Source organism: Triturus cristatus, chromosome 10 (assembly GCF_964204655.1).
Source record: "Triturus cristatus chromosome 10, aTriCri1.1, whole genome shotgun sequence".
Taxonomy (NCBI): Eukaryota; Metazoa; Chordata; class Amphibia; order Caudata; family Salamandridae; genus Triturus; species Triturus cristatus.
The window spans coordinates 670,710,438-670,731,593 of record NC_140593.1 but is presented as its reverse complement, the minus strand read 5'-3'; the positions used below and the strand labels follow the sequence as shown (position 1 = coordinate 670,731,593).

At 47.9% G+C, this 21,156-nt stretch overlaps 1 protein-coding gene across 2 annotated transcripts in view; it reads right to left on the bottom strand.

Annotated features, from left to right (window-relative positions):
• The window catches only part of WDR90 (WD repeat domain 90), a 1,426,420-nt gene that overhangs the window by 936,588 nt on the left and 468,676 nt on the right, over positions 1-21,156 (bottom strand). The window lies entirely within an intron of this gene.

Here is a 21,156-nt window from a genome sequence, read left to right as displayed (position 1 = left end):
CTCGTTCAAGTCAGTTCATACATGCAAGCAGTCTTTTAAATGTTCCTTACTCGTCTACAGTTAGTTTCTCACATTTTTAGTTCGATTTCTCTTCTTTGCACATCTGTTTGTAGTCCGTTTTTTATTTCCAATGAACTCATCCCCTTCAGTGTGTCGTGGTAGATAGCAGCTTATATCATCAGAGTGGGTATTCGTAACGATTTGGTGCAGGCTGTCAGAGACACTTCACGGGTGTCCTTAATAGCAGCCATGGCGGTACTGATGCATAGGGGAGTGCAGGGGAGGCACTGTGGTGAAAGGAGTGTGTTAGCCCAGCTGCTGGACCCTTTGCAATGAGAGCTCTCTTTTGCAGTTTTATATAGCGTGAACTCGACCCGAATTGGAGCGCTTTACGTGAAATAGCAGTTTTCTTCAAAGTGTTTCTAACAATGGGCAATGATCAGAATGAGAATGTTTGTTTTGTTTATCTGTCACAAATACATTCTTAAAAAAACAATGGGCTATGGTGAGGTCTGAAAATGTATGCATTTCCGTGGGCTGACGATTTACTGATAGATTTACTGAGTTTGCCACATAATTTGCAAAATGTGTCAATTTCACTAAAAATGTTGTTCCTAGTTCAAATTGAAATGTGCCACATCATTTTCATAGTTTTTTGCATAATTGAGATAACTCACATTAGGGATCCACTTTTTTTTGTGTTCTCCTGCATATTCGCTTGCGCTGTGCTTGTGAAACATATGACGCACACTTTTCATTACATAAGTGTGTACTTTTAGACTTGCTTTCTGTTCAGCGCAATGTTTTAGATTGTGCATCCAACTAAATGTGTTTTTCTCTGTGATTTACAAAGGACAGCAATACTTAAAGTGGCTTCCTGTACTTCAGTGCTAGACAAAATAAAGAAGTGTTGTTGGACAACATTTTGAAGAGAAACTTCAGGACAGCATGATTTTCATTAAGGTGTGTGCAGAGTAAAATACATGGCCAGGCTGTGCTGCAGTAGTATATAAAGTTTAATGTGCATCATCTGCATTAAGTGCACTGCATTGTGAGAACTGCATGGTGCACGCAGTGTTTCCTTTGTGCAGAATATGCAATATGCAAGAGTTTGTGAACAACGTTTCGTTAGCTTGATGTAGGGTGCGTGTGTCTCCCCTCTCCCACTACTGAGAGCACAGGCTCTCCTTATGCTGCGGACGAGTGTGTACTGTTCAACCATACACTAATTTTTTTTTTAATTAAATATTTTTTTAATAAGGTCGTTCAAATATACATGATCTCACCTTAATTATAGACAAGGTAACAAAAATGCTTATAACAGTTTTGTTATTATTACTTTGCAACATGCTGCACACAAGCCCCACTGCTCTACAACATAGCTTAAAACACATTAGCAAAGCCAATAGCTATAGCTAAACACTTAAAAGGTCCCCCAAAGGCAAGACCTATTGGCTTTGCCAATGCTTGTTTCTTCTTTCTTCACATGTCCTATCTCTGTAGGCATAGTTAGAAATTAGCATTTAAAAAACCTTTGAAATTCACTGAAAAAACCATAGGTTTCAGGCACATTATAGTTAGGAATTAGCATTTAAAAACCCTTAGAAATTCACTGAAAAACCATAGGTTTCAGTGGCGTTATAGTTAGCTGGACTTTTCACTCGTACAAAACCATTGAAATTCCCCCGTTATAGTTAGTTCAGCTAACTATAACTCGCGCGCCCGCAATGCACTGCTGATGACGTCACATATTACATCACTCATGACATAGTCAGTGACATCACTCATGCAGAACTGCGGACATTGCGCGTTCTCTTCGGTGGCGAATAGATCTAACCAAGGCTCTCCCCACTGCAGAAAGAGACTGTAGGAGAGTAGGGTCTGCTTTCTATGTTCACCCCCACTTTTTGCTTTTGCTTCACTGGTTTTCGACTTAGATGTGGCTGTGGGCCGGCCAATCAGACCCACAGCCCAGCTGTTCTCTCTCTAAATTCATACTATGTACTTTAGGTGCATAACCCAATTGGTAAGGATCACCTTATTGGCCCCTGTATTGTGTACCTTAGGTACCCAGGGCATAGGTGTACCCTAGGCCTACCAGGGGCTGCAGTATGTATTGTGCCACCCCTGGCCTGGCCTTCCATTATGACACAACTGGCTGATCACTCAGCTGGGGCAAGGTCGTGTAATCACCCCTTGCTTAGGTGTAGTATTCCTATACCTACCTTATATATAGACACATGTGTACCTATCAGCCACTCCTATGGCAGGCCTTAACAATCCTGGAGGCAGAGTGCTTGGTAACATGTAAGATGGTGCTCTAGCATGAGCTGAGCCTGTCTGCAGCTTTCGGAACCATGTCCTTATAGCTGTTCTATGATATAGCCTACCCTATACTCTTAAAGTACCTTATAATCTTAAACGGTTATGGTAACTATGGTTTGGCTTTATCAAAACATGTCGTGTAAGGTGTCTAACACTTTGGAATAATACCCCCATCCCATTTCTGGGGATGAGGATATTATCCCTCCCTTCTAGAGGGAGAAGACATGTTGAAACCTACTTACCCGGTTAAAGTTAACCAGAGCCCCAGCATCACAAAATGGATGCTGCTGCCACAGACACAAGTCTGACCTCCTGCTGCTGAGAGTCCTTCCAGCGAGGGAGTCTTGGACAATAGGTTTCCTGCCTTGGGAGGTGAGAGCACCACCCCAGACAGGACTTAGTGTATTGGGCCAGGGAGGGATGAAAGAAACTAGACACTGCCTGGGGCACACAAGGTGTCCCATGCATACTTCAGTTCAAACCGGCGCTGGGGCACTCCAGCCCCAGCACGAAACTGGACAAAGGAAAGGGGGTGTAACCACTCCCCTTCCTGGCCCCACCCATAGGAGGGGCCTTGCAGGTAGCCCAGTCCACTAGCCCAGTATATCAGTAGGTAGCTGAGCCCTGCAGAAATTAGATTATCCTGAATCTGCAACTTGAACAGAAACTCTGGACATTCGACCTCAGGAAGAAGACTGAAGAATCTCCCTTGTGGCCAAGGAGTGACCACCCTGGGCAACCAGGCACCATCCAGCGACCGATGCTTGCTTTGCGACTGATCCTATGAGGGACGACTGCAGAGACTGACCAGCGCCGAGACTTCCAGACACCTCTGACACAGATCCACATCTGCAGCAAAGCTGAGACCCGTTGAGGCGACGAGGGACGTGGGACCGGCGACTTGGGAAAAGTGGCTAGTAACTGACTAGCGCGACTTCTGAGGCTTCCTCGAGGCTGTGCTTGGGGAATTGAGAAGCCCCAATCCCGAGCACCATCTGCAAAGAAGATCAGCTCCCCACACTTCACGTGTTCTGCGTGGAGCCCTTCTGCACCTGAGTTGCTCGACGTGTTGTCCGGTTGCTGGCCCGTTGGGTAGTGACCTCTGCGACGACAAACCTTTGATTTCATCTTGCTGGTCCGGCTCCTCCAGACTGGCACTCGCTCCTCTGTGAAAGAGAAGCACCCCAGACCTTCCTGGTCTGCACCAGAAGCAAGTCCTCCATCCTGCGTGGGTTCCGCTTGCCAAGGCTTGTTGGGTCCTAACTCGACATCGACGCCGCTGACAGCAAGAGCCTTCGTGGGACAGCTCGCCTCCTGGTCCTGGTCATCCTCGGCGCCTCCTGGTACCCGTGGCTGCTGCGACAAGCTTCACCTCTTCTCCTGCATCTGCACGACATCGCCTGGTTCCTTTCTGGTTCCTTACCGGCTCCTGGCTGGTGACCTAGACTCTGTCCCTTCTGCTTGCAGGTATCCTTCCTTCTTGATTCCATCCTTGGGATCCACCGGACTCTCTTCACTGACTGCCTGTCAGCAACTTTCCTTCAGGCATCCATAGAAGTCCACGACGAAACCCGACGCAAGTTCACACCTATGCACCCGCAGCCCGTGGGCTAGGTAACTTGAGTACTCCGGTGCTCACAAGGGTATTGACTATCCTAGGGTCTAGTTTCCAAGTCTCCAACTCCTAGCTATACCAGAAGTGTCCTAAAACTGTTAATTTCTAATAACTACTATTTCTATCGACTTTTACGCATTACGCGTGAGTGTTTCCACTCTGCACCTGACTCCTGTGGGCCACCCACTTCCTAACCTTTGGTAGTATAGTGTAGCCCCAGCGATTCCCTAGGCCTAGGCCTATCCGTGTTCATGACAGTGGTTCTTATACCACTTACTTAGTATTTGGTTTGCGTGGCCCCTAGGGCCTAACTGTATTACTTACCTGTGTGACTTAATGTTTGCTTAAATAAGACTGTGTTGTACTTACCTCGAATCTCATAAAGAGTGCTGAGGGTGTGACTAGAATAAATACATTCTATTTTTAAATATATCTGTTGTGGTGTCCTTTCATTTGGTATTCAAGGGATTACATATGGTATAACAGCTGGCTTCACATGCCATACAGAGTTTAGCCTAAGACTGCTCTTGTCAATGCTACCACTAGGATAGCTGGTCTATAAGGTTGACTTTACAACCAATCACCATAAGGGTTGTTTGGACTGATACAAGGTGTACACTAGAATTAGTGACATCATATATCAGGCCAACTTCTCACATTGGTGAGCAGCGGTTGGGATCTGAGCTTGCTGTTGTTAATACCATTGTAATCTTGAGATACTAAATTGAAAGATCACATAGATATTGTTAGGTACATATAACATAGATTATAAATACTTAAGTCCTACTGGACTTAGTTGTTGTAGGTTGAAGGGCCTAGCACACCCTGACTACAACTACTAGAGAGGTTTAGTAGATACACCTAGTGTAGGTAGGTGCACACACCACACCCTCACTAGATCATGTCTCTGAGAGGAGATCAAGTTGATTCTCTCTCAGGAGGGGTAGATCCTAGAAAGATCCCCTCTAGATATGATACCCTACCTTTTCAGGAGATGAGACAATTGTGTACCTCCAGAAAGTTAAAACAGGGTTCAAACCCTACCCTCATTCAGCTAGTGGAGATCTTAGAGGAGTATGATGCTCAGAGAGCCTCCCAGGTTAGTACCCTAGGTACAGGTGAGGGTCTACCCACTACAGATGAGTCAGAAGGGACTTCAGAAGATGAGGTAGACAGCCAGGTCCAAGTTGGGAGACTGAGCCAGGCTAACTTAAGCCTACATGGGAGTCTGACTGGGGTCCCCCCATTCAGACCCTCAAGTGGACTTAACCAGAGAAGCAGGAGAGGAAGATCCCCTTCAAGGGAATCTACCCACTCCCATGTCTCTAATAGCTCCAATGCCTCTTCTCACAGGGGAATGACTTCCCCACAGAGAAGAGAGCATCAGGCCAGAATGAGGGAAGCCAATCTGAGGATTGAGAGGGAAGAACTTGCCCTTGCCAAAGAGAAGCTTGCTCTGGCCAGAGAGCAGAAGTTAAGTGAGTTAGATCCCACTGGTGGCAGCAATATCCCTAAGGATAGAGACAGGACCTATGATAATAGAAACCTGAGCAAGATTGTCCCTCCCTACAAGTGTGGGGATGACATCCGCAAATGGATAACTGCTTTGGAGAGAGCCTGCAAAGTACAGCAGGTACCCCAAAGTCAGTGGGCAGCTATCTTGTGGCTCTCCTTCTCTGAGAAAGGTAGAGACAAGCTCCTCACAGTTAGTGATGAGGATGCTGACAATTACACTGTCCTGAAGAGTGCTCTGCTTGATGGGTTTGGCCTAACCACTGAACAATACAGGTTGTTGTTCAGGGATACCCAGAAGACACAGACTCAGGACTGGACTGACTTTGTAGATTGTGCCACTAAGGCTTTGGAATGCTGGTTATTGGGTAGTAAGGTTAAGGACTATACAGGATTGTATAATTTGATCATGAGAGAACAAATCCTTAATAACTGTCAAAACCAGCTGCTGCATCAACACTTGATTGACTCTGACCTAACTTCTCCCCAGGAATTGGGAAATAAGGCAGATAGGTGGGTCAGGACTAGAGTTAAGCAGAAAAACTAGAACCAGGGCGGTGATCAGAAAAAGGCAGACCAGAAGGGTAATGATCAGAAACAAAAAGACCAGAAGTCTTCACCAGGCCCCCAAAAGGCTCAGGGGGAGGGTGGTTCCAAAAAGGATAAGAAGAAAGATGGCCAAAAGAAACCATGGTGCAACTATTGTAAGTCAAACTCACATTGGTTTAGTGAGTGCACCAAAAAGGATAAGCCCCAAGCCACCATTGCCCCTAAGGCAACTGTACCCCCTAGTCCAGCTGCAAGTGGTGGTTCCCAGCAAAAGGGTGTAGTAGGACCCTTGGAGGCGACGAGGGACCGGCAATTTGGGAAAAGTGGCTAGTAACTGACTAGCGCGACTTTTGAGGCTTGCTCGAGGCTGTGCTTGGGGAATTGAGTTAGCCCCCATCCCGAGCACCATCTGCAAAGAAGATCAGCTCCCCACACTTCACGTGTTCTGCGTGGGGCCCTTCTGCACCTGAGTTGCTCGACGTGTTGTCCGGTTGCTGGCCCGTTGGCTAGTGACCTCTGCGACGACGAACCTTTGATTTCATCTTGCTGGTCCGGCTCCTCCAGACTGGCACTCGCTCCTCTGTGAAAGAGGAGCACCCCAGACCTTCCTGGTCTGCACCAGAAGCAAGTCCTCCATCCTGCGTGGGTTCCGCTTGCCAAGGCTTGTTGGGTCTTAACTCGACAACGACGCCGCTGACAGCAAGAGCCTTCGTGGGACAGCTCGCCTCCTGGTCCTGGTCATCCTCGACGCCTCCTGGTACCCATGGCTGCTGCGACAAGCTTCACCTCTTCACCTGCATCTGCACGAAATCGCCTGGTTCCTTCCTGGTTCCTTCCTGGCTCCTGGCTGGTGACCTAGACTCTGTCCCTTCTGCTTGCAGGTATCCTTCCTTCTTGATTCCATCCTTGGGATCCACCGGACACTCTTCACTGACTGCCTGTCAGCAACTTTCCTTCAGGCATCCATAGAAGTCCACGACGAAACCAGACGCAAGTTCACACCTATGCACCCGCAGCCCGTGGGCTAGGTAACTTGAGTACTCCGGTGCTCACAAGGGTATAGACTATCCTAGGGTCTAGTTTCCAAGTCTCCAACTCCTAGCTATCCCAGAAGTGTCCTAAAACTGTTAATTTCTAATAACTACTATTTCTATCGACTTTTACGCATTACGCGTGAGTGTTTTCACTCTGCACCTGACTCCCGTGGGCCTCCCACTTCCTAGCCTTTGGTAGTATAGTGTAGCCCCAGCGATTCCCTAGGCCTAGGCCTATCCTGTGTTCATGACAGTGGTTCTTATACCACTTACTTAGTATATGGTTTGCGTGGCCCCTAGGGCCTAACTGTATTACTTACCTGTGTGACTTAATGTATGCTTAAACAAGACTGTGTTGTACTTACCTCGAATCTCATAAAGAGTGCTGAGGGTTTGACTAGAATATATACATTCTATTTTTATATATATCTGTTGTGGTGTCCTTTCATTTGGTATTCAAGGGATTACATATGGTATAACAGCTGGCTTCACATGCCACACAGAGTTAAGCCTAAGACTGCTCTTGTCCATGCTACCACTAGGATAGCTGGTCTATAAGGTTGACTTTACAACCAATCACCATAAGAGTTGTGTGGACTGATACAAGGTGTACACTAGAATTAGTGACATCATATATCAGGCCAACTTCTCACAGAGAACTTGCGCCACGTCCGAGTTTAGACGCCATTCGTGATCCATCATGCACTGGCGGCTGAGTTAGTCTGCTCTGGCGTTCAAAGAGCCCGCCAGATGTTGAACCACCAGGGTGATGCCCTGGTGTTCAAGCCATGTCCAGAGGCGCAGAGCCTCCTGACAAAGGGTCCACGAGCCCACCCCGCCCTGTTTGTTGCAATACCACATGGCGGTGGTGTTGTCCGTGAACACCTGCACCACACTTCCCCAGACAGAGGGAAGGAATGCCTTCAGTGCAAGCCGGATCGCTCTCAGCTCCAAAAGGTTGATATGGAGCCGAGTCTCCGTCGGAGACCAGAGTCCTCTGATCTCCGCCTCCCCCATGTGCCCCCCCCCATCCCAGGAGGGACGCATCCGTCACTACCACGTGCTCCGGTTGGGGTAGGGAGAGGGATCTGTCGCTGACCCAATTGCGGTTCGTGAGCCACCACTGCAACTGCTTCGCAGTGCCCTCCGAGATCAAGACATGGTCAGACAGGTTGCCCCGATGCTGGGCCCACTGAAACTTCAGGTCCCACTGCAGAGCCCGCATTCGCCACCTGGCGTAATGCACCAACAGGATGCAGGAGGCCATCAGCCCCAGAAGCCGCAGCACCAACCTGACCGAAACCCAGGATAGAGGCCGAAAGATGGGAATCAGAGCCTGAATATCCCGGACCCGCTGTTCCGGAGGATAGGCCCGGAACTGTGCCAAATCCAAAACCTCTCCGATGAAGAGGAGCTTCTGGGAGGGTCTCAGGTGCGACTTCGGCACATTGATGGAGAACCCCAGCAAATGCAGGAGGTCGGCCGTAGTCTGGAGGTGGGAGACGACTTGCTGGGGCGAGCCCGCCTTCAACAGCCAGTCGTCGAGATAGGGGAAGACTGGAACCCCTGATCTGCGCAGATGAGCTGCGACCACCGCATTCACCTTCGTGAACACCCGAGGGGCACTGGTGAGGCCGAAGGGGAGCACGGTGAACTGAAAGTGCTCCTGACCCACCGTAAACCGCAGGTAACGCCGGTGGGCCGGCAGGACAGGGATGTGAAAATAAGCGTCCTGCAAGTCCAACGCTACCATCCAGTCTCCAGGGTCTAGGGCAGCCAGAACCTGAGCTAAGGTGAGCATCTTGAACCTCTCCTTCCGGAGGAAGGCGTTGACGCTCCTGAGGTCCAAGATAGGGCGTAGGCCCCCTTTGCCCTTCTTGGGAACCAGAAAGTAGTGGGAATAGCAACCACGACCTACTTCTGGACCAGGAACGCGCTCGACGGCCTCTTTGGCCAAGAGGGCCGTAACTTCCTCCCACAGAAGATTCAAGTGATCCCCCGACATACGGTGGTACTGCGGTGGGATGGCTGGAGGGGTCGTCTCGAAGGGGAGGGTGTAGCCCCTTCGGACGATTTTCAGCACCCACCTGTCTGACGTGATGGAACGCCAGTGGAGCAGGTGATGGCGAACTCTTCCGCCCACTGGCGTGGAATGGGCCTTAAAGCTCGGACTAGGAGGACTTTGAGGCGGATGCTGCTGGGGTGGATGTGGACTGACCGGCACGTTGTCCTCCAGTACCGTCTCGGCGGAATCCACGTCCGCGTGCAGGTTGGTTCAGCGGCCGGTGGCTAGGCGGACGTGAGGAGGCGCCCCTTCCTTGGCCAACAAAGGCGGAAGTTTGCGGCCGCGGGCCGAGAGACCCAAGAACTTGGCCGTAGCCCGGGAGTCCTTGAAGCGAGCCAGCGCACTATCCGCCTTCTCGCCAAAAAGGCGAGTGCCATCAAAGGGCATATACATGAGGGTATTCTGGACATCCCCTGAGAAAGACGTGGACCGTAGCCAGACGTGGCGACGAAGCGCCACCGTGGTCGACATTGCCCGACCCAGCGAATCCGTGGTGTCTAGTCCACACCGTATGGCATGCCGTGCTGCATCTCGCCCGTCAGCAAGCGCCTGGGTGAGCCGTGACCGGGCCTCCTCCGGACACAGGGGCAGCACATCCTCCACCGTATCCCACAGAGAGTGAGAATAACGGTCCAAGAGGCAAGCGGTATTCAAGGACCGCAGACCCAAACTGAGGGAAGAGAACAGCTTCTTTCCGAACTGTTCCAGCCTCTTGGATTCCCGATCCGGAGGAGCGGACGGGAAGGAGGATTGGGAAGTCGAGGCCTGGATAACCAGACTCTCGGGGGTGGGGTGTTGGGACAGAAAACTGGGGTCGCCCAGAGCAGGGCGGTGGCGCCGGGCCACCTTCCGATCCACAGGAGGTACTGTGGAGGGCTTGGACCAGATGCCCTGCAGAACGTCTAGGAGTGCCTCATTGAACTGCAGCAGAGGCTCTGTGGAGCTTGCTGACGGTTGAAGCACTTCTGTGAGGACGTTAGTCCTCACGGCCACAGCAGGCAACTCCAGCCCAAGGGCATCGGCCGCCTTGCGCAGCACCACTGAAAAAGCTGCACCCTCCTCCGAGGCCACGGTCGGAGGAGAGATGAATCCAGCGTCCGGGGAGGTGTCCAGACCACTGGCATCCCCCAGTTCGTCTGCCCAGTCCTTTGAAAGTTCGGCCTGTCTGGACATAGGGTCCTCAGACCCCTCCCTGTCGCCCCCGCCATCCGATTCCTGATCAACAGGATGAATAACCGGAGCCGGGCGGTAGATGAAATGCTCAACCATCGCGTCGGATGCGGCGTTGAGCGCCGCCGCACCGGCGCTGGGCCCGGACCGTGGCGAAACCGGGGAACGGCATCGTCCGGGGACGTCGTGAGGTCGACCGGCGCCGGCAGAGATCCAGGCCTGGGACCTGCGGTGTCGGGACCGAAATCATCGCCGGGGCCGGAGCCGCCGGCTCACGAGGTCGCCCAGTCGAGCCCGAGGGCGTCGACGGCGGAGCCAGGCCCCTCATGGCCCCTCATGGCCGAAAGGAAGGCACTGATCTCCGCCGGAGTCGCGTCAGTCCCAGGGACGGCGGGTATGGAGACGGACGCGGCTCCTGCGGCTCCGACGGAGCCGCGGGGGTGGGTCCACCCTGACCCTCGACCGAGTCGCTCGACCGGCGAGGAGAGTCTGAAGAGCAGTGTCGACTCTTGGACTTCTTCGAGCGCTTCGACTTACCCGAAGACTTCGAGCCCGACGAGCGATGATGGTGGCAGCGGCTCCGCGACCAGTCCTTGGACCTCCTCCTGGACCGGGACCGTGAACGGTGCGGAGCAGAGTTCCGAAGCTCGAGAAGCTTACGGGACCGCTCCCGCCTAGCCTTCGAGGTCAAGGCCTGACAGTCGAGGCACGACTCCGCATCGTGGTCGGCCCCCAGGCAGTAAAGGCACCGGCGATGGTGGTCCGTCACCGACATCAGTCGATGACAGGAGTCACAGGCCTTAAAACCAGGCATCCTACCGGCACCAGAGTCGAGTAGACAGAAGACCAAAAAGAGTCAATGTTTTGTCAAAAAGTGACTATGGGGTAAGCTCTACCCGGATCGGCGCTGTCTGGCGCGAGGGCGGCGTCTAAGTACTCCGACGACGTTATTCCGGCGCACAACGCCAATGACGGACACGGAGCCGCAGACGACGCCTAGCGACGCGCAAGGGGTATTGCTGACAAAATCTTTCCGGATCCAGCCTGACGCCTGGGGATATTCTAAGGTGAGGAATCTAACTTACGTGTTTCTTTCAGATATAAAAATACCAAAAGTAAGCTAAACATGCTAAGCATCTGTTAAATATTTCCAATTCGTCAAACTGAGTTAACTTTATAGGCTAGTCAAAAATACACTTTTCCAACTGTCAAGGTATCTCTGAAAATTGACATCTTCATGCAGAGACTGAATAATTTTTACTGACTAATTACTGAAAATATTTTACATCCATCCAAACCAAAGGCACTTCATGGAGTAAAGTTCTACTATCATGCTAAGTTTAGTTTAATAACGTGTAGCTTTTTCATCTGTATTGAGGCGCAAAGAAGCCTATGGGAGTTAAACTGTTAAATGTCACTTTTTGGAGTGCCCACTTTTTTTTGGGGCCCCACTTCACAGATTTGGTATGAAGCTTGACATGCCGAACCGAAAGTGGAAGAACTTTTCATTGGAAAGTTGTGTGCATATTCAAAGGGAATCAAGGCTATCATACAAAAAAAATCATTTTAATGATAAGTCTGACCTAACCACAACTACACAAGGGCTATTGCAGTCTGTGTAATGAACAAGTTACTAGCCTTCGGTAACGTTCTTTCTGGTAGAGACTCCCTAGCTGCAGATTCTTCACCTTTTGACTATTCCCCACGCCTCAGAGTGGTCCCTTGATGTTAGGCCCAGTGGGACCTCAGAACCCACTGCAGAGCCCACCTGATGTGCTCTACTAGCAGGATACAGGAGGACATCAGTTCCAGCAGCCTCAGAGTCAACCTCACTGAAATTCAGGACCGAAGTTGAAAGATTTGAGTCATAGCCTGAATGTCCTGGACTCTATTTACAGGGGGAACAGAACCTTGTCCAGAATGACTCCAATGAATGGGAGCATCTGAAAAGGAGTCAGGTTTGACTTTGGCATGTTGATGGTGAACCCTAGAGGATTACCAGAGGTTCACCGCAGTCTGTAGGTTGTTGATGACTGCCTGAGGTAAGCCCGCCTTCAAGAGCCAGTCGTCAAGGTAGAGGAAGACTGGGAGCCTTGAGCTCCGAAGGTGTGCTCCGCCATCACTTTCGTGAACACTTGAGAGGTACTGGTGTGACTAAAGGGGAGCGCGGCAAACTTAAAATACTCCTCTCCCACCACAAACAGCAGGTAGTGCTGATGGGCTGGCAGGATGGGTATATGTAAATATGCGTCCTGCAGGTACAACATCACCATCCAGTCTACAGGGTCAAGGACAAACAAGACCTGAGCCATCGTGAGTATGTTGCATTATTCCTTCCGGAGGAGGAAAGCACTGAGAGACCTCAGATCTAGAAGAGGCCGAAGACCTCTGTCCTTCTCAGCACCAGAAGGAAGCAGGAATAATAACAATTTCCTACATCTGGCGCTGGCACCCTCTCAACAGATCATTTGGGGAGAAGTGCTTGCACTTCCTGCGATAAAATGGAGAAAGAGTGCTCAGTTAGTCACTAGGGGAACAGTGAAAGGTCAGGCAGGGAAAAAAGGAGTGGTAACGCTAAAGTGGTTTGAAAAGTAGGGCTGCAGGGGGGCGGTATTCTGGGCTGCACACAAACCTTGACCACGGGGGTTGGACAGGCTGGTGCTAAGGAACGAAAAAGGCAAAAGGAGTGATGGAATTGTTGCGATTGGTGAGGAGGGACAGAAAGACCCACAGAGCGAGTGGTAGGAATAGTCTCCTTAAAAGCTTGAGAGTGGAATCAGCTCAGTCACAGAACAAGTGTGTCCCATCAAAAGGCATGCCCATGAGGGAGGACTGGACATCGCCAAAGAACCCAGTTGATGGCAGCCACACATGCCAGCAACACTAGTGTCTATGGAATGACCAATGGACTTGGTGGAGTCCAAGTCACAACAAATCGTGATCTTGGCTACAACGGGCCCATCTTGAATTGACAGAGAGAGCAGGGCGAAGGTCTTACTACTTAGCCAATCAACATTCTCAACTGACATACATAGTGTAATACGCTCAAGACTATGATCTTCTGAAAAAAGTTAGTTAGTGGAGTACTAGACTGTCACAGTGATGAGCCAGCCTTTGTTGGATGACTTCCTCAAACTCGGTCTTCTGCATTGGAGGCACCCCTGAGTTGAGAATTATGGGAAACAGCGGCCATCTGAGGAATTTACCATCTCCTCACACAGGAACATGTCAAACTCTTCCAATCTGTCCAAAATTAATACAGGTTGAGTAATGACCAGCTGTGGCATGTAACCAATGTCCCCACTGTCTGAGGTGAAAACTAGGCAAACCAATCATTGTGCTGCGTGACTGCCTCATTTACTAATATGTACATAGGTTGAGGAACCAAAGAGGGAGAGAGTCCAACTTTTATGGAGTCATAATCTCTCATTCCTTTTCCAAACCAGTAGAGAGGCTAGAAAATAAATGTCAGCAGTACTGATGATTGATTTAAAAGAAGGATGGTTTTAATTTTTAGCTGAATTTGTTTTACTTTAAGATCCTGCACGACTAGTACTAGACACCCAATAGATTGTACAAAGGTAATATTTTAGAGCATTCCTATTGTTGGCAGTGTACTCACACAAGGTTTTATCTTGTGCAGGTCGTACGGCCTTGCTCTGCACTGAATCTATACTGGAGCACGATATGAGATACATTAAAGAATAAGTTACTTACCTTTCGTAACGCATTACCTAGAAGAGACTATCTAGCCGCAGATTCCTTACCTTAGAATTATCCCCAGGCATCAGACTGGATCCAGAGATTTTCATGAGCAACACTCCTGTGGCTCCGGTAGATGACATCGTTCGATTCTGCATGGCATCATCTGCACCAGAAGATGAGGGGCGCGGTGCCTATATAGGTGCCAGCCCAGCGCAGAGACATCTGTTTCTTTTTGTGACTTTTCACACCAGGAGTGCGCCGAGCCATGAAGAACACTGACCACTGGTATGGAAACTAGGGCCCTGAAAGGGGAGCAGCCCTGTTCCTAAAAATCGGTTCACAGAGGGGGAAGGATGGCTAGGTCGGTAATGAATATGCGGGTAGATCGAGTCGCTATCAGATAAGGCGCTACCAAAGGTAAGTAACTTGCTCATCTGATAGTGACTTCTAGCCACAGATTCCTTACTTTACCTTAAAAGAGATATCCATTAAAGGAGCGAAAGGCGGATTGAGGATGGCAAGGGGCAATGGAAAGACCCAAGGACCTGGCCATAGCCCTGCTGTCCTTAAAGTGCTTCTGCGTTGAATCTGCCTAGTCTCCGAAGGGACAGGAACCATCAAAGAGCATGTCCATAAAAGATGATTGGACATCCCCTGAAAAGCCAGTTTGTCAGGAGTGGCGCCGTAAGGGCACTGTTGAGGAAACCGGTCTGCCCAGCGAGTCGGTGGTATCTAGTCCACAATCAATTGTGAACTTAGCTGCATCTCTTTAGTCAGAAACAGCTGGGGAGAGTATGGTCCGGGGCTCCTCCGGAACCATGGGCACCAGGATTTACGCGGGAAGTAGAGGCTTGGACCACCAAGCTCTCCTGGGTAATATGCTGTGTGAGGAAATTGGGGACCCCTGAGGTGGGGTGGTGGCGTTGGGCAATCATCCTGTACCCAGGAACCCTTGCTATGCTTGGACCAAGTCCCAAGCAGAACGACTGTAAGCCCTTCATTTAAAGGGAGAAGCGGTTCGGGGGTATGGGAGGCCGGTCACTCTGGGCTGAAGCAACTGTCAAGAAGTTAATCAAGACTGCCACTGATGGTAGGCTAAGGTCTAGGACCTCGGCCACCCTTCTCACCACTATTGCAAATGACACTCCCTCCTCCGTAGCCACGATAGGGGGTGAAAGCATGCCAGTATCTGGAGAAATGTCCAGTCCACTCGTCTCTGCCAAGTACTCACACCAGTTCATGTTGGGATCTAAAGACTGGTATTGTTCAGGGTTCAGAAACCCATCCCAATCCTCCGAGTCCTAGCCCATAGGAACAGGGCTCAGGCACCAGCCTAGAAGGCATGGCTCTAGTCGGTGCCGGACGACGCCCTTCCGGCTCCGTGTCAGAGTCAGGGATCAGGATCCGGATGCACCGCCAGAGGGTACTAGTGGTGCAGGACGCTCCAGCATCGAACCCGGCACAGAGGAAGGTCTAGATGGTATGACTGGTGCTGAGGCAAGAGTTGACAGCGTGGAACCTATAGGGGCTTCTTCCAAACCCACGGAGCCCGAAGGCATACCAGCAGGAATGAGCCGCTCAAATATGATATGTATGGACTCCTAAAACTTTTCAAGTTGAGCCGGGGTCTCTCTGGCTCTCAAACTCGAGGAAGTGCATAGCGCTCTCCATCGCACGTTGAGCCTGTAGGAGCTTGAGGGACCGCTACCGCAAGGCCATCAGATTCACTTTGTGGCAGTTGATGCAGGTCTTCACAGCATGGTTGACCTCTAGCCTCCAAAGGCAAACAAGGTGCGGGTTCGTTATCGACACTGATCAGTGACAGGAACCGCAAGGCTTGAAGCCGACCTTCCAAGATGACATTCCTAACACACCAAGAGAAGACTTCTCGAAATGACTTCAACAAAAGTAAAAAAAGTTTGTCAAAAAGTGACATGGGGTAGCTCTCTCTGGTACTGCACTGAACAGTGCGGAAAGAAAAGAACTGAAGTCAGCACGCTGGGGTGGCACCTGTATAAGCATCACGCACATCACTTTCGGTGCAGACTATGCTATCCGGAGCCTAATGCCAACATCTACCATATCCAGTCTGGGGATAATTCTACGGTAAGTACTCTAGGGCTAGAAGTCTATATCAGATAGAAGCTTGCAGTATTCCACTTCAGGTGACTGTCACTCTAGCTATGCTCTATGTCTTTTTTTATCACCCAAGAATGCACCACCAAAGGAGATGGTTCCCCACACCAAGGGCAATAGCCAAGATATGCATAAGTGGTGCTCTTACCTGCTCCCATCGGGAGTGGATCGGGGAGATATTTAGAGTGGCAGTCTGTGAGAGAGTTATATACAATCTGAAAGACAGTATGCCAGTTTTTGAATAGGGATGGGCTCCATTTGTGAAGTGGGAGAGTGACAACATTTGTACAAATTACAGAAGTTTCAGCTTTCAGCATGGAGCGCAAACGCAAAGCTAGAGAGCAATGGTACATTTCGCGATTTAATACTGTGCGAAACGGCCTCAATTCAAAAGAGGAATGGGACCGTCTGATAGGAGCAGTGTGAGTACAGGGTAATAGTTTCTGGGTGTATCTAAACTAGAACTGAGTATATACAATGGTTAGGGTACTTCCATTGGTTTGTTTTTGGAAGCAATTTCGAATTTGTTGTAAAAAAGGAAGGGAACCTAGTATTCAGACATCTCGGTATTTGAGATTCTAATATAGACCTAGATGGCCGCCATGTGGGATATTAAGATATACTAAGATGGCCGCCATGTGAGTGTATATTATTGCCATTAAGATGTAGAATGCGTTTGTTTATGAATATGTAGAATAAGAGAACCGTTGTATTTTTATGAGGAGTATTATTATATTTTTTCAACGTTTGGCTACATGTACAATTGGTCATTTTTTGAGAAATAATATCGAGATGTAATCGGTCGCCTGTTGTATAATATGATCAGGGAGCCAATTCAGCCACTATTAGCATTGATTTAGAAACTAAACGTTTTTGAAGCCGTTTTGTTTTGAAAAAGGAGCATTTTTGATGTATAACCACGTCTTATTATAGAAACATAAGGTTAGTTAAGATGGCCGCCATTGAGGTTCTGTAGCGATCCGAACCCGTGAATTCGGTATCGTAGTACTGACACGATTTCGGTACCAATGAACCGCAAATGATCCATTATAGGCATGACAGTGTTTTCGCTGCGCAACTAGCATGAATTCACTGGGAAATAGGGCATTCTGTTGTAAAGTCATGGCATCCATTTTAGTTACGGCATCCATCTTGTTTCTTGCCCTCACATAGTCAATGAACGGACGATGACCCCGGCAGAGTCACCTTGTTAAAGACACGTAAGCTCGAGCCCGAGAAAGACTGACGCTGCATGACTAGGCAGAATCAAGCTGCCTCCCTTGCCTGAGGCCAGTCCTGCTATACTGGTTCTCTTGTCCGTTGTCCTGACTGAAAGGCCGAAGACGGTAGCCATGCCCGTTTATGATCCATAAACACCTCTTATCCTACTTTTCAATCCTTTGCACCTGGCTCTGCTCCTCTCCTTCTGGGCTTTTACAATGGGGAGGTTACGATTTTTATGATGGGGAGGATCGGGCAAAGAATGGAAAACTGTCGAGAGGACCTGATCGAATACCGAAAACCTACAACTAATTACTGTTTGATGTCAAATTTACTGTTTGTTTGGGATACCGGGTTGGGCATGAGAAATATTCGTGTAATGTTGCCTAAAGACATTTTGCGTGTATTTAAAGAGTAACCCACTTAATGCAATTTGAACAGTCTCATAGATTCTGCCTCTGTGTGGTTCCTATGATTTCTGTGTCCCTGAAGTAAATAAACCTTGGTCTTTGACGCCACCATCGAGAAGCCCGTGTCTCGGTTTATTTGTGCACCGGGACAGGAGGAACTCAGGGGTCTTCGGGTGTTGTTTCCCTGACACCTCTGGACTCTTAAAAGTCCAGAACCTCACCATCCATGCGTGTACTGAGACTGGGATACTGATTAGAACCGCCTAAGCCGATGTGACGTAATAGGTCACATGCACGCATACGGGAGATTTAAACCCACCGCTAAACCAGTTTATAGGATTTCATATTCACAGTACTGAGATACGGTTTGGATGACCGCGTTGCTATTACGAGAACTAGTTACTAAAATTCTTTGTCGTTATATATGGGACGCGTGATACGCCTTTGATCATCAAATATTCCCAGCTAATAGTTCATTACATAGATAGAGGAAGAGCCGCACCCGGGCAGTTTCTAGTACAACTGTAGGATTAATATCGCAATATTCCAGATAATATATTTTTATATATAATAAAAAACCTGCCATATATGTAGGGAGATTTTCTGAGGCTTTATAATGAGGGCATAACCCTAATAACATCTAAGAACTATATTGGTTTTGTTCCCGATTTTTTATGTTTATCTACAATGTTGTTTAGTAGTTAATGGCATGGCAAAATGGGCAGAACACTAGCGATAACTTCCTGGCATTTAATTCTATGTTCCAGATATATGGCCATGCTGATATAATAACTGCTGAGGGAACTGCATTCATGGCGATAAACTCAACCAAAAAAGAAAACAGAAAATGGTAATATTAGAGAGTTTGTGAATACAGAAGAAAGGTAAATGAAAATACAATATTAGGAAATAGTTCCTCTTCACTGTTGATATAAGTTAGAAGTACTCAATATTGTTTACATATTTTCTTACAGAGATATATATCGGTCTCATCTCCTTCCATCTCTGGATGTGAGAAACATATTTGGAGGTAATGTCAGTTTATATGTTCCTGAGATTAACCGTACCCAGATTGGGATTTCTCATTGAGGGTTTATTAACAAAGGGTTTCTGAATTTAACTTTCAGAATATCTCACCAATATAATAAGGGTGACTAACGAAGAGTGTGGTTCTACAAAAAAAACAAAACACAGATCTGACTGCATAAGAATACTCGCAGCTGATATGGTACAGAAACCTTGGATCTAGACCAGGTACATATTTACTATTCTTGGATGTATGTAGGAAAAAGGTAGGGTAGCCTTGACATTAAAGGGGAGTGATGGGCGTACACTACTTGGGGGTACAGAAGGGAGTGTCCCCAACCAACCATTGTGACATGTAGCACTTTGGTTGTAAGTTTGAATGAAAGGAGTGTTTGTTGTATCACCAGGCTATAAACTCTGTTTTATTATTAGTCCACTATTGGTCCATATTCTTCTTTTTTTTAAAAATGTTTTATTCTTTTTTATATTTTTGTCTGTGTGTATATATACAGATTCTTATTGTGCTCTGGGAGACATTGTTTTTAGTCCTGATGAAGGTGGTGTATAAGCAGTGATACCCACCGAAACAAGTTGACGCTCTTTGACAACGAGCATACTGTAGACTGTGAAAAGACATTTGTTATTATTGTTAAATCATGTATACGAAATTCAAGTGTCACCATAAATAATTCTGTCTGATGTATTGGCCCGTTTAGATGATTATAAATAATTTTTCTTGCAGTTTCTCCCATTATTGTATTAATTTGTGTGGTTTCTACAATTTGCTTACAACTTTGGCGAAACAGTGTTTTTAACTTTTTATATGTTTTATTAATACTGTATTAAATACTTGCATTTCTCTAGTTTTGAACTTTTATGGTGGTGGGATAATGTTTTGGTGATATGATTATTTGTATGAATGCATAAAGGTATGGGTCTTGATGAACTAGTTTGCCCAAAGGTGATTTTTTTCTGACTGACAAATGTGAACCCAGACACAAGGGACCAATACAGGTTTCTTACACCTTTGCCCTCTATTTAGGTGCATGATCTCCCCACCCAGCTATAGTTAATGACTGCTACTCACCGCCACTCCTCTTCCTGTGTATAATGTTGCAATCAATAGCTGATGATCAGTGGTCCTTGCCTCCCCGAATGAAGGTCAAACCAGATGTACTACATATCAAGTCTCTCCAGATAAAGAAGTGTGCCCAAATCAGTGTACGAAGACTGATCTTACTCTCAGCCACCAGCTGTGTTAGTAACTGCATTGCCAGTCTCACGTTGCACTGTACAATCTCCTTTACACCACATGGTTAGGCACCACTGCTGAGTGGGAGGTTTCTTCTGATTCCACCCCATATCCCATATATTACACTTCCCACTATAAGTATGTTTGCATTTCTGTGCTGCTATATCTCCTACACATTCGGTCTAGCTATGGGTCAGGTTCTTGGTAAATGCCCAGGGATAGGTGCCTGACAGATATGGACATGAAGCAGGGGTATGAGTGACACATTCTAGCAAAGCCAGTCACTTTAGCAATTCTAGCAAAGCATGTTGGTAGAGGCGTAGCAGATACAATTGTAATAATTGTGGGTGTTTTGAGATCTCCTGATCACTGATAACTACCACCTTGGACGCAAATGATGTAGGATTAGGGATGGGAGTGGAATTCTAGCTCGTGGCTGTAGCATGTTATCAAGTGACTGTATAACCCCCAGATTCTTGTGGCTTTAATAGTGTTCTCTAAATGAATGGATAGGTGTTACCTACCAACTGGATGTGACATGCTCGCCCAAGAAACCCGGGTGATGGCTGCTTTTCCTTCTGCTGATCTTTGCATATCTTTACAATCTTCCTTAGATTTTTCAACCCACGATGCTCTGCTGTACATTATGTGATCATACAAGAAGTGTCTTGCTATCATTGAAAATAAATGGCAATACATAACACCTGAATATAAGAAAAATACCTTTTTAATGGAAAGGTGGACCTAACCATAACTGTATAGGTGCTCTCATTGCCTGTGTAATATATTTACACCTAACGCAAATGAAAGAACAGCATGGCATAACCCATATGGACAAATGCAGACTAATAAACTATTCTTGCCACTGTTGAGGGAGGGGAGGGACAGTATGACCCACTCAAGGTTTCGACTCTTGTGAGTAATGTATCTCCCCACATCCAACCAGGGTAATAAATAATTACTATCTGTGCATCTGCATATATATTACATATTTATACTCCGGGCCACTGGAATTATGCAATTGTGCGTCTGCTGCGATTTCCGCATAATTATAGATTTGCCGCATTTGCCACAGAATCCATCATCTTCTACATAATCGGCGGATTTTAACCCCTTCAGTGCCCATGACGAGCTGG